The sequence below is a fragment of the Drosophila navojoa genome, chromosome 2, assembly GCF_054131105.1.
Source record: "Drosophila navojoa isolate 15081-1374.11 chromosome 2, UAZ_NAV_1.0, whole genome shotgun sequence".
Taxonomy (NCBI): Eukaryota; Metazoa; Arthropoda; class Insecta; order Diptera; family Drosophilidae; genus Drosophila; species Drosophila navojoa.
Window position 1 is genome coordinate 13,095,288 of NC_142890.1, and position 12,313 is coordinate 13,107,600.

At 38.6% G+C, this 12,313-nt stretch overlaps 1 protein-coding gene across 8 annotated transcripts in view; it reads left to right on the forward strand.

Moving 5' to 3' along the window:
* Positions 1-1,743: 1,743 nt before the first annotated feature.
* Positions 1,744-12,313, forward strand: part of side (motor axon guidance molcule sidestep) — a 71,074-nt gene continuing 60,504 nt past the window's right edge. For all 8 annotated transcript variants that reach the window (XR_016196740.1, XR_016196743.1, XR_016196768.1 and 5 more), the window contains exon 1: positions 1,744-2,885. The gene's annotated coding sequence lies outside the window, so the exon portion shown is untranslated. The remainder of the gene's footprint in view (positions 2,886-12,313) is intronic.

The following is a 12,313-nucleotide window of genomic DNA, read 5'->3' on the forward strand; positions in this document are numbered from 1 at the left end:
CAGCAGAAAAAAGAGACTTAACAAGTAAGAAAACTCTAGTCGAGAGCGCTCGACTAGATACTACCCTGAACCAAACTAATAGAAAAGCACATTTAGTATGGTTCAAATTTCAATTTCGATATATTTAAAAATATAAATGAAATAGAAAACTCATTTAATTAAATATATAAAAATTTTGAAACAATTAAAAAAAAGAATTACGACACGCTCTGGGTTTGAACTCGAGTCCTCGTGATCAAGCGCAGCGCTTTCTACCTTGACGCCACCCTTCTGTACTGATTTTCAATGTCAAAACTGAAATAGATTCACTGCTACAGCGCCATCTACCAAATTTAAGTCAAACTAACTGCTGATGTGACTTTAAGAATGTGCAAGAACAACTAATAAAAACGTACATACATATAGTATGGTTAAAATTTCAATTTCGATTTTTGAAAAAATATAAGAGAAATTTAATCAAATAAATACAAATTTTGAAGCAATTAAAAGAAAACTACAATGTGCCCACAGCAGGATTCGAACCGGTGACCTCGCGATCGAGCGCCGCACCCTCTACCATGACGCCACTCCTCTGTTATTATTCGCAATGTCAAAACTGAAATAGATTCACTGATGCAACGCCATCTAGCAGAACTAAACGAAACTAACTGCTGATGTGATTCTAAGAATGTGCTAGAAGATGTTTGAATGTATGTGTGCACACGTATTGGAAAACTGCTGTTGCTGCAGCACGTGCGTTTGTTAATTGGCCAAACATTTTGTTATTTTTTAAAGTCGATTGACTAAACCGAATTTAATGAAACTTTCAGCATATGATCTACATATTCTATTGAATATTTGGCATTTAAAAAAAACATGTCAAATCATTCACAATTAGCTATACTAGAATCTGACCTTCACTGGGGATTCTGAATTTGGAGCCGGTATCCAAAATATAACAAAAACCGAAATTGTATAAAATGCATTGGAATATATTTTTAAAATTTGGAGACTATAGCTCTAAAAATGTAGGAGATATAAATTTATAACTTATTGCGCTTGGGTTGCGCTGCAGCGTTGGCAATATTATGAGAACTTATTTGTTGAATAATTTAATTTCTAGACGTACGATCGTAATGAAACTTTCAGAACGTAATCATGATGTTTTAAATGTATGTGCATACCGAAGCACAAGTCTCTAGTATTTGATATACGACTTTTACAAAGATGAGGGTGAGGGGGGTGGATTTAGGGGTGGGGGGTAAATTTTAACAAAAACCGAAATTGTATAAAATTCATCTTAATATACATTTAAAATTTGAAGACTATAACTTGAAAGATGTAGGAGATATAATTTTTTAAGTGATCTTCGATAAGGTTTTTTATCGATAAAAAAGTATCGGAATGAGTTATCGTTTTTTAGTGATAAACTCGATATCCGCGCTGTATTTACAGACATTTTAAAAAAAAGTTGAGGTCTCTAGCTCTTGTATCTTCTGAAATCGACGCGTTCAAACATACGGACGGACGGACGGACGGACGGACGGACGGACGGACGGACGGACAGACAGACGGACAGGGCTAAATCGACTCAGCTCGTCGCCCTGATCAAGAATATATATACTTTGTGGGGTCTGCCACGCCTCCTTCTGCCTGTTACATACATTTTAACAAAACCATTATACCCTGATTTCCCATTTTCAATGGGTTCAGGGTATAAAAATTTGCTCAAAGAGCAAAACACAGCAGCAGCAACAACAACAACAACAATAACAAAAATATATCAAATAAGAATTGAAATTTAGGCCAAAAGCGGATTACGAGAATTGTTGCTGCTAACAAAAACAACAACAGCAACAGCAACAACACAAAAGAAAGATTTTCATCTCGCAAAGGCTTTGTGCGTGTGCGTGTGTGTGTGCGTGTACAAGTGTGCGAAATAAAAGTGAATTGCAAAACAACAACCACACAAAGCGAAAGAAAACAAACAAAATAGAAATAAATAAATAAATCAAAAAAAGTGAATGAAAAATTCAGCACATGAAAGGAAAAACCAAATACAATCATCGCCTCAAGCAAATAAACGACAGCAAGCGGTCAGTGAAGCGCGCAGAGATCCACAGATCTCCACAGAGCAATTGGCATCGAGATTCGCTTTCGCGCTCATTAGTTGGCTGGGTAGGGCTGGTGCCACGCCTCAACGCATGAACGCCTCCAATGTCCATGGCAATTAATTGGCTGCCAAGCAAAACCTGAGCACGAATTGATGAACAAAAGTAAAGCAAATTAATGAAACTCGCTGCTGCTCTCCCATACATATATGTGTATGTGTGTGTGTGTGTGTGTGTGTGAACACAGTGAACGCAGTCAAGCATCGCTGGCATTAATACACCCGCACAAATAAGTCTGCGCTCGCGTGCTGTCATAATTTATCACAATTGTCAACGTCTGCCATAAGTGAGCTGGCAGAGTGAAAGAGAACGACAACGAGAGCCAGAGCGAGACAGTGAGAGACAGAGAGAGAGAGAGAGAGTGCTGAGTGCAAGTGCATTCACAGCTTACAAGCTGCAGCTGCAAATCTTCTGGCATTAGAACAAAAACAACTCGAACTACACAAAAATAAATAAAAACAAATTCGTTAAATTCGTCAAATTCTTCTTCTTCTATTGTGTGTTTTTTTTTCTTATGACTTTCTCTCTGTGCGCTTTGGATAAAAAGTAAAAGTACAAATCGCTTCGCTTCGTACCCGGATAAGCCCATCAAAAAGGAGCTGAGGCCAGAGCCGCAGTCAGAGCAGACGAAAGAAACTTTTTCTTTCTGGATTTCGCAAAGTTCTATGCTAAAACTTGCGAATTAAGTTCAAGTTTATGTTCGGACGGCTGCTTTAAGGAACAGCAATAATTTGTGTAAGTTTGCCCAAGGTATATAAACAACTACCTAAACATGCATGCGTACATATACACATATGTATGTATATGTGTATATTTATTTGAGTATTTCTGTATTTAACATAAGAGCTGGCACTAGGGAATTCGGCTTTAATTTGGCCTTACTTCAATTCTAAAAATAACAATAAAATAGCAAAATATTTTTGGTTTGTTCTTTTTAGGAATTTGCTGGCTAATTGAAAAAAAAAAAAGGAAAATTTTAAATTGAGTGAGATAACCAAATTGGTTTATATGAAAGAGAAAAACAAAATTTCTAGTATGAATGACAGTGGCATAATAGTTATTCTATAATAATCCTCTAGAATAATAACTTCAAAAAGTTCATTTTGTATTATCAGAGCTCTTATATCTGAATTGCATAAGCAAGTTTTTCTGCATTATAAAGCCAAATGTCAATATATGGCTTGATTACTCTATCTACTTTTAAAATGTTTTAGTTACAGTTAGATATACCCAAGTTAGTCTATGGTTGAGTGATAGTAATAGCTGAGTATTATGTATTGAGATGACAATGTAAATATTGGAATATTCTGCTACTACTATACATGGCATAGACAGACATTTAATCTTGTAATGCTAAGAAACAAGAGAAATTGATCTATGCCCTGTAAATATAAAAAAAATGGACTATCAAGTTATAATAGAGACATTGCACACCCTATAGAGTACATATACTCTTGATCAGGGCGATGAAATTAGTCTATATAGCCATGATCGCTAGTCCGTCCGTATGAACATCGAGATACCGTAAGCCAAAAAAGCTGGAGACTTGAAATCGTTCATGTATTCTAACATATACTGTAGGCAGTACAAGCGTATATTTGTTCAATAATCAACCATAAACTCAGAATAGATTAAAATAGATAATTGCACAAAATGGTTTTAACTTAGCTTAAGTACCATAAAAGTTGAGAGCATTCAATGTGGTTTATGGGCTTCTCCAACTAATACACGACCATACACATGTGATTGTCGATATCAAACACTAAAAACTGTATGAAAAAGATTCTCCTAGAAGATAAGTAAACGTAAATACATATAAACTCCTTCGGCATAATATTATTCTAATAGTTAATTACTCACAAAATAAAAGGCTGAGCTTTTATTTAAAGCTGTGGCCAATGCTCAAGGATCAATCGTGCATAACTCATCTCAATGAATTGAATTTTATTTCGTTTTATGATAAATTCTTAATAAATAGAAAATGTATGTATGTATTTGTATGTATTTACATATATGCAGCTTATTTATCTAAGACTTAACACAATATTTTTATGGCTTGTGGTAAATTTGAATTTTTATGTAGCTATGATACGAGCCTTCAATACATGCAAATGTATTTAAAAATTGAATGCTTTGGGAATTTTTATTAGTTTTAACGAAAGCTGGATTGCTTAGCCTAGTTTTTGACCAACGCAATTTATGCTAAAAATTTCAATTTTCAATTTAATTGTTGTGCTCTAAGCCAAAATGCCTTGAACAGAATTTAATTTGCCAGCTGCAAGGAATTTAGCTGCATGACTTGCTTATTGATAAATTCCTGATTGAGAGAGATCATAGATATAGATAGTTGCAATAAAACTTAATATTAAATTGAATCTAATAAAAGCTGAATAAACAAAAAAAATGAATAAATTCATTGGGCGAACCTAAAGGCAGATAGTTGTTCCATAATCGTCCTTTGTCTTAGAGAATTTCATTTCGCCGTTATTTACTTCTTTTATGTGTATTAGAGATAAACCAATGCTGACAAGCCGCAGCCAGAAGCCAGAAGCCAGATGGCTGAGGAGCTCACAGATTCAGTGCCCAGACAATTGCCCTAAGATCACTTTTGGCTACCTGGAATAAAAGCGTCTCAAAGCAGCCGCAATCCGACTGCCACCAGCCACAAGCCACAGCCGGCAGACCGAGGCTAAGACTAAAGTCTTTGGCCAAGTTCAGCTCGACGTCTTATGGCGCGCCTGCGAGGCAAAAATAAAAGCAGCGAAATCACCATTTGTATATGTAATTTTGCTACACACACACATACAAATATGTGTGCTAGCAGCAACCCAGACCAGCCCTAAGTCCAATCCAGTCGAGTCCGCAGTGTAGTAGTCTATTAAAACAAATAGAAAAACAAAACACACACACGCACCCACACACACACACACACACATGCATTCAGCTCGCCAAAAATATGAACAAAAGCCACGCACAGAAAAAAAAAAATGGAAATGGAAAAGAAAAATAGTCATTGTGCTCATATATAGTTGGGTTCCTGCCACAGACGGCGAAAACTAAGCAACAAAAACTCTAAACTTTTCGTTAAAATTCAGAAAAATTGAATTTTTTCTGAAAATGCTTCAAGCAACAGCAACAACAACAACTACAACAACAACAACAGCACACACAAAAAACATAAACATAAAATGTTGGCTATATGGAAATGCAAATAATGTATGTATACAAATGTTACATATGCATGTGTGTGCGTTTGTGTGTGTGTGTGTGTAAGTCAGCTTGCTTGTGTATTTGCGCTCAACTAACTAATAAAACTTTCAATATATATTTTATTGGAATTTCTGTTGTCATTTTATGCATAATAAATTTTGAAGCTAAGCTCCAATAAATGCTCCACTAAATAAAAGTATACAGGTGTACGTAGAGCAGAAGGGGCAGAGCGTCAAGGAGATGGAGAGAGAGGGAGAGAGGGATAGAAGGAGAGTGTACACAGTTGACAAAATGCAAACAAAATGTGAAACTGCATTTAAATAGCAACAATAATGTATAGGAAAAAGCTAACTTTCTGTTGGAGGAAATATTATTGCATGCATTGAAAACTTTCCATTGGCTCTTACTGAATTAAATTTCAGAAAATGACAGAAATAATAAAATTAAAAGAAGGGCAAAAAATAGTTGATTTTTGTGAAACTTCTATTTAGGCAAATAGAGACATATATTTTGTAAATAATTGGGAAATCATTAAACCAGACATTTAACAATTGCAACTAAAAGAAAAAAAAAAATAAAAATAAATAAATAAATAAAAACAATCCTAAAAAAAAGATAAATTTACTGAAATCGAATGTTATGCAACAGCAGTAAGTTGGGCAATTTAATTTTAATATTTCAAAAATATATTTTTTGCATACTTTGATTTCAGCTCAACTGCAAATTTTTGCTCAGCTTGACCCAAAGAAAAACTTGTTCAACAAACTACTTTTCTTATATATTATGAGTTATAAATGCTAGTAAATTTATTGAATAAATTTCTTTTATTATAATAATAAAATATTTTGTATATTTATTTTGTATTTTAGTAGTTTAATTAAATTATTGATTATAAAATTATTTTTATTGGCTGAAGAATGTGTCGATAGAAGTTCACTAAACTTTAAGACTCTAAAGCTCAACAGTTCCTTCAGAGTTATTAAACTTATTAATTATTAATAATTAAAGTCTTATCAGCATCATTCCAGAATCACGCATTATTATTAACATAAAAGCCCTTATACCATCTACACATTGTCAGCTAGAGTACAATGAGCAGGCAGTATTCATTGTGAATGTGTCAGAGTTGCTAGAGTATAAGAGGTTAAAGTCAATTTCTAGTCAAATCATCATCTGATAATCGATGAAGGGTCACGTGCGACGGCAATGAATGCATTTATAAATGCATTTGGCCAACGAAGGCAAACGAAAATGAAATTTGAAAATCTGTGCACATTAGCCAATTAACGTAATTTACGGAAACGCAACGTGTTTGCCTTTCAACTTCCAATTAAAAGCTGGGCCTGCCTCACGTAGCCCGAACCGATGCCAAAATGTTGGCCAAGTGTTTGCCGAGTGCAGCTGTCACTGATGCTGCGTTGCGTCGACTGCGACTGCGGCTGAGGCAGCGGCGACGACTTCATTCTCACGTAGCATGCAAATTGTTGCAAATTATCGACATTTCGTTCTGCTGCTTGCTTTGATGAGCAGGCAAAGGAAGCAGCCGACTGGCGGCGCCTAGATGCTGCCTTGGGTACCTTGAGGTAGGACTGCCACCCCTCTGCCACCCACTGCCACCACAGGGCACCCCTCTTTGGCAGCCTTGTCCCCACAGTCCCCACTCTCCACACGCCAAGCGTTCACGTTCAGCTTAAAGTTCAATTTCGTCGCCGTCTCCTGCCACTGTTTGCATTTAATTTTAACTTTTCTCATCTGATTTATGTATTTCAGCCGCGCCAGTCGAACGATTTTACATATTTATTTTGCATCAATTTCTCGCCGAGAGCTCGCTTAGAGGGAGGCTTTCGTAATTTTCTGCTGGCTCTGCGGCTTGTTGGTTGTTGTTGATGCGGTTACCATTGGCATTGGCATTGCCATTGCCATTGCTAGGCAGTAGATATGCTTGCTGGCAAATGATATTTGTAATTCTAATGCCATCAAAGTGTTTCTCCGATATACGGTATTTGCATATACTTTACGAAGAAGAAGAAGAAGGAGAAATAGAAGCAGTAGAAGTAGAAATAGAAGAAGTGGAAGTAGAAGAAGTTGACGAAAATACAAATACTAACAAATTGCGACATCTTGCTGTTGTTGTTGCTGTTCTTTAAGGTGAATCATGCGGCATCGACTGCTGCAGCATCCCAATTAAAAAACACGCTGACCTGAATGGAAGCATGTTGAGCTAGTAAATGCTTATCATTGGACTGAACGTCTGTTAGGCGTCTTGTAACTCAATTATTGCAATAAAGAATATATGATTATCGCATGGGGCTAATTGTTTTCGCCTGGCTAATTGCATGCAATTTATGGTTCAAAAGTGGGCGCACAGCGGTGCGCCTGGGCGTGGGCGTGGGCGTCTGGGTGCTCGACGATAATTTATCAATTTGCACAGCGACCATGTCGGGCAGTAAATGAAGCGAGCATGAATAAACGAGCTGATCCCATTGTTAAGCATACTTGAGCGTAAGCACACACATACACGCACACACACACACATAGATGAGCAGCCAGTCGACATATCGAACATTTGTGTGAGTCTTTGCAGCAATAGAGAAGCAAGTCAAGCAAAAAAAAAAAAGAAAATACTCCAATGAATTGAATTGCATTGCATGCATTAACATGGCCAAGCTGAGTTGGCCATTAATGAGCACACACATATCCCTGGCAGCAGCCCTGGGCTTCTTGGGCAATCGCATTGCCGGTCACGAAATCCGCAAGCGACTCTGATTAGCGCCGGTCGCCTAATTGACTTTCTGTGTTGCAATTTCACCTGCAGTTGCTGCCCGTCTCCTGCTGCCAAGTCATCAATGCTAACAGCAGCAGCAGCAGCAGCAGCCGCCGCTGGAGCAGCGACAACCTCTATAGCTAGAGCATCAGCTTTCCCTCTATGCGAGGGAAAGGCGAGCCATTTGCATTTAGATTGAATTCGTCTGCCGTTTGGGTATTCCTCTGCTTTTTTATCTGTTATTTTTTTTTGCCCTTCTGTGAGCGATGCAAGCGAAAGAAATCAAAATTTGTAGCCGTGGCGTAGAAAACAATGCGCAGCTATCGATGAGCGACGAAAACAAAAAGTCGCTAGAGAGAGATATGGAAACAGAGAGAGAGAGAGAGAGAGAGGGAGAACAGAGAGTGAATGTAGGAAAAAAAGAATGTAGAATGGAAATTGTTTGTTTTAACGTCGAGAGCTGTGTGGCAAATCTTAATTAAATGCATAATTCGTATCTATTATTCAAATGCTTTTGATTTATGCAAAGCGTGTTCTCACTCAGTTATCGTTTATAAATATTAATTAAAAGCTCTATGCGAAGCCTTCGAACTGTTCGCTACGGATATTTATTGAAAATTTCGGGCGAGTTTTGCGTGTTGCTGTTTTTAAATTGAATAACTATTTTATTATGTATGTATGTATGAGTGTGTGTGTGTGTGTGCCTATAATTGAAGAGCTACACAGATAGCCGACACACACACACACATACATATGTATATACGGCACTTTCCTGCTGTCTTGCAAACTGCTTGTATCCCTTTTGAATAAATTAATGTCAGAAGTGCTTTGGCTTTGGCTTTTGATTTTGATTGATGATTGTGCGCCTGCATGAGCATCTACAACAAAGCACATACAGCCACCCACTGGCACACCCACACCCACACCGACGCTACCTCTGATCCGCATCGACTCTTGTCTGTGGAGCCTTTGCCTGTCTTGTTCAGGCATTTGCTTTTATAGCTGATGAGTCGCTACGTGTGTGCATAGAAAATAAGCATAAATAACCAAAACCGGAGCCGAAGCCAGAGCCGTAGCCGTAGCTATTGCCACAGCCAGAATCCGAGTCCTGTTTCGACCGCATGCCTTTGCCTGCTGTTTGTCGCTTGCTGCTTGCAGTTGACTGCCAGATGCAACGTAATTTCGCCCCACATCGATGACAGCGCCAAGCTCAAGCCAATGACAGCAGCATCAGCGCATAGCACAGGTCTTCACTCTCTCTCTCTCTCTCACTCTCTGTGTGTCACACACATGTGCCTCAACGATTATCTCCAAGTCTGCGTATGTGTGTGTGACTCTTTATAGAGTCATTGTGCGAGTCGCAGACGCATCAATCAGCTATTTTGTCGCACTCTTTGAGGTTGCAAAGCATTGCACGAGAGCTACGCTCTTTTTGCTTATGGGACACGTTTCGAGCTTGGGGCGTGGCCGTGTAATCAATTACGTGGTTTCATTAATCATGCAAAATACTCGCCACAGCAGTGGGAGCAGCAGCCATGGCGGCTTATTGATTTTGTCGAGCATGTTCCTTATCAGCTGACGTCACGCGTTGCCTTAAAAATTAATAAATTTTGTAACAGCCCGTAAAGCCCACAGAAGACAGCAGCAGCAGCAGCAGCAGCATCAGCATCAGCAGCATCACCAATACCAGCAGCAGCCCGAAGGCATTCGTAAGAGCCTCTCAAGGCTGCCATTGTTCTAGCCAGAGATACAGATTTGCATAATAATCTACATCTCTTTAAGACATGACTAAAGCGGAGTCTATCGCTGATGCTGTCACACACACAGTCTCACTCTCCCTCTCACTCTCCTTCTTTCTCTCTCTCGTCTGCTGCTGCTTCAAGGTTAATTTGTTTCAGCAACAAACTTTGTGGGCGCTCAAAAGTATGCTAATGTTTTTAACTGCCGCTGCCAATTTCGAATGCGCCTGTTACGAGTGTGCACAAATGTCGAAACTCTTTTAACAAAGTTACAAGTCTTTTGTATAAGAGCATACACACATACACACATATATACATACGTATGCACACTTGAGCAGATTTGCAGCACACAAAGGACTTGTCAGCGCCTGTTATTAAGAACTTAAAAACTTTGCATTTCGCTTGTTCAACATAAATTAATGCATGCAAATTCAATGTTTGTATTGTATAAATTTTCGATTCTATATAGAACTCAAGCATATTTCTTTCCATTTCCATTTGCCTTTAAACAGAATAAATTAATTTTGGATTTGGCTTATATTTGGATACAATGAAAGTACATGCACATGTAAATATATTAACTATATTTAGAGTTCTTTGTTGAGAGTTTTGTATTTTGATTTACTTTTTGTTTTCAAAATGCGAAATTACGCCTAAATAAATAAAGTTTCTTAATATACTTTTATTTAAATCTCATTTTATTGCTAATAGAATTAAAATTGATAATGATGAAGTTTTGCTATTGATCATAATCGCTTTCGATGATCAATGACTTCAAGCAAACGATAGAACGGGCTGTCCATATTCTACGGACCCATCTGACAACCCTATATCTTTTAACAGAGATGGGCGATATACAGGCTCAAGGCTGCCCTTTGAGAGGTATGAAATAAATGGTCATTATCGGGAACATAAATAATAGGGTTTTTCTTTGATTAAAAATAAAATAACATGGGTCCGTTATCCGAATATAAATCGACTTTTATTGTTGCTAGATGGACTCTTCGAATATATATAACCCGGTATAGGTTATGTGCTATTCAGATAAACAGATATCAGACCAACACAGTGAAAGAACTAGACTGTCTTAGCCAATTTGTAGCTAACGGCTTCTCCTGCTTAGATAATTAAATTCCAATATTTAATTGAGTAAAAACGATATTTAATTATAAATTCACATTTCTTCACTTTCCTCTTATAGCACTACTGCAAAAGTACACAAACCGTCACATATCTTAGCTGTATTTTAGTACTCCTCTGTACAGCACACATCCTGTGGGCTTTAAATTTCTAGCCGCTGCCTTAATATACTACTAGCTCGTAGTTTGCTAAACCTATTAGGAACGTTTAATCCAAACTTCTTATCTTTGTGCACTTTGCGCTGGCTTCATAGTTCCGTGTTATGCAAACGAACGGGCGAGCCGAACGAGCTGTAACGTCCGCATTCCATGGTCCGTGAGCCCGTTTTTAATGCGCCCTAAAAATGTAAATTTACGTTGACATAGCCAACTTCCAGTTGGCGACTCTGAATCCAGCCGCCCCGTGACTTAAGGGGCTGGCTCTAATTAGGTGCAGCCGCACAAGTGCTTCAAGTAGGTGACTGGCTGAGCTGTGGGCTTTACGGCCCGATAAGCGCCGAGCACTAAAGGCGCTCTCAAGACAGTCGACAGTTGTCACAGGCGTAACGCAAGTGCCACGTTTTTCGGTAAAATTGACAGCAACATGACATTGCTTACGACTTTAATGACAGGCAGCACAGCATGCGAACGATGCGATGGGAATGCGGTTGCCCCTTTCTCCATCGATGACAAGTGGCGGCGATATTTTGTGCGGGGGCTTGCGAGTTATTTGCCTGTACTAAGTAGAGCTTAAGTCGCAAGGCGCATCAGCTTCCCACAGGGCTCAGCTCAACATGTGTGCTTCACATGCAAGACGTACTGCACACCCCCACACCCCACTCCATTCACTCGCCCACACTCACCCCATTGACGCTCTCACTCAATGAGCAGCTCATATTTAACATTTGACACTTGGGGCCCGCATTACAAATCGTGGCTGCAGCTTTGGGCAATCTGCAGCGAAAATGAAATGGGAAAAATGATAAATTGAAAACTCATAAATTATGTAGAAATTGCGGCACGGCAATCTGAATTTCGAGCACTGCCGAATGCGAGCTCGTTGCTCAATGTGTCAGCTGAGCGGGCAGAATTTTGACATTTATTAACATTTACCTACTGTACCGAAGACAGGCGACAATTAAATTTGCTACAGCCTAAGCACTCTCTCTCTCTCTCTCTCTCTCTCTCTCTCTCTCTCAGTCACTCACTTTTGATGATTCTATGTTGTACATTTATAACAAGTAAGAAGACTCTAGTCGAGACTGCTCGACTAGGAGATACCCTGAACCCTCCAAGCTGATATTCTTATCATTCTGCACTTCTTTTATGCAC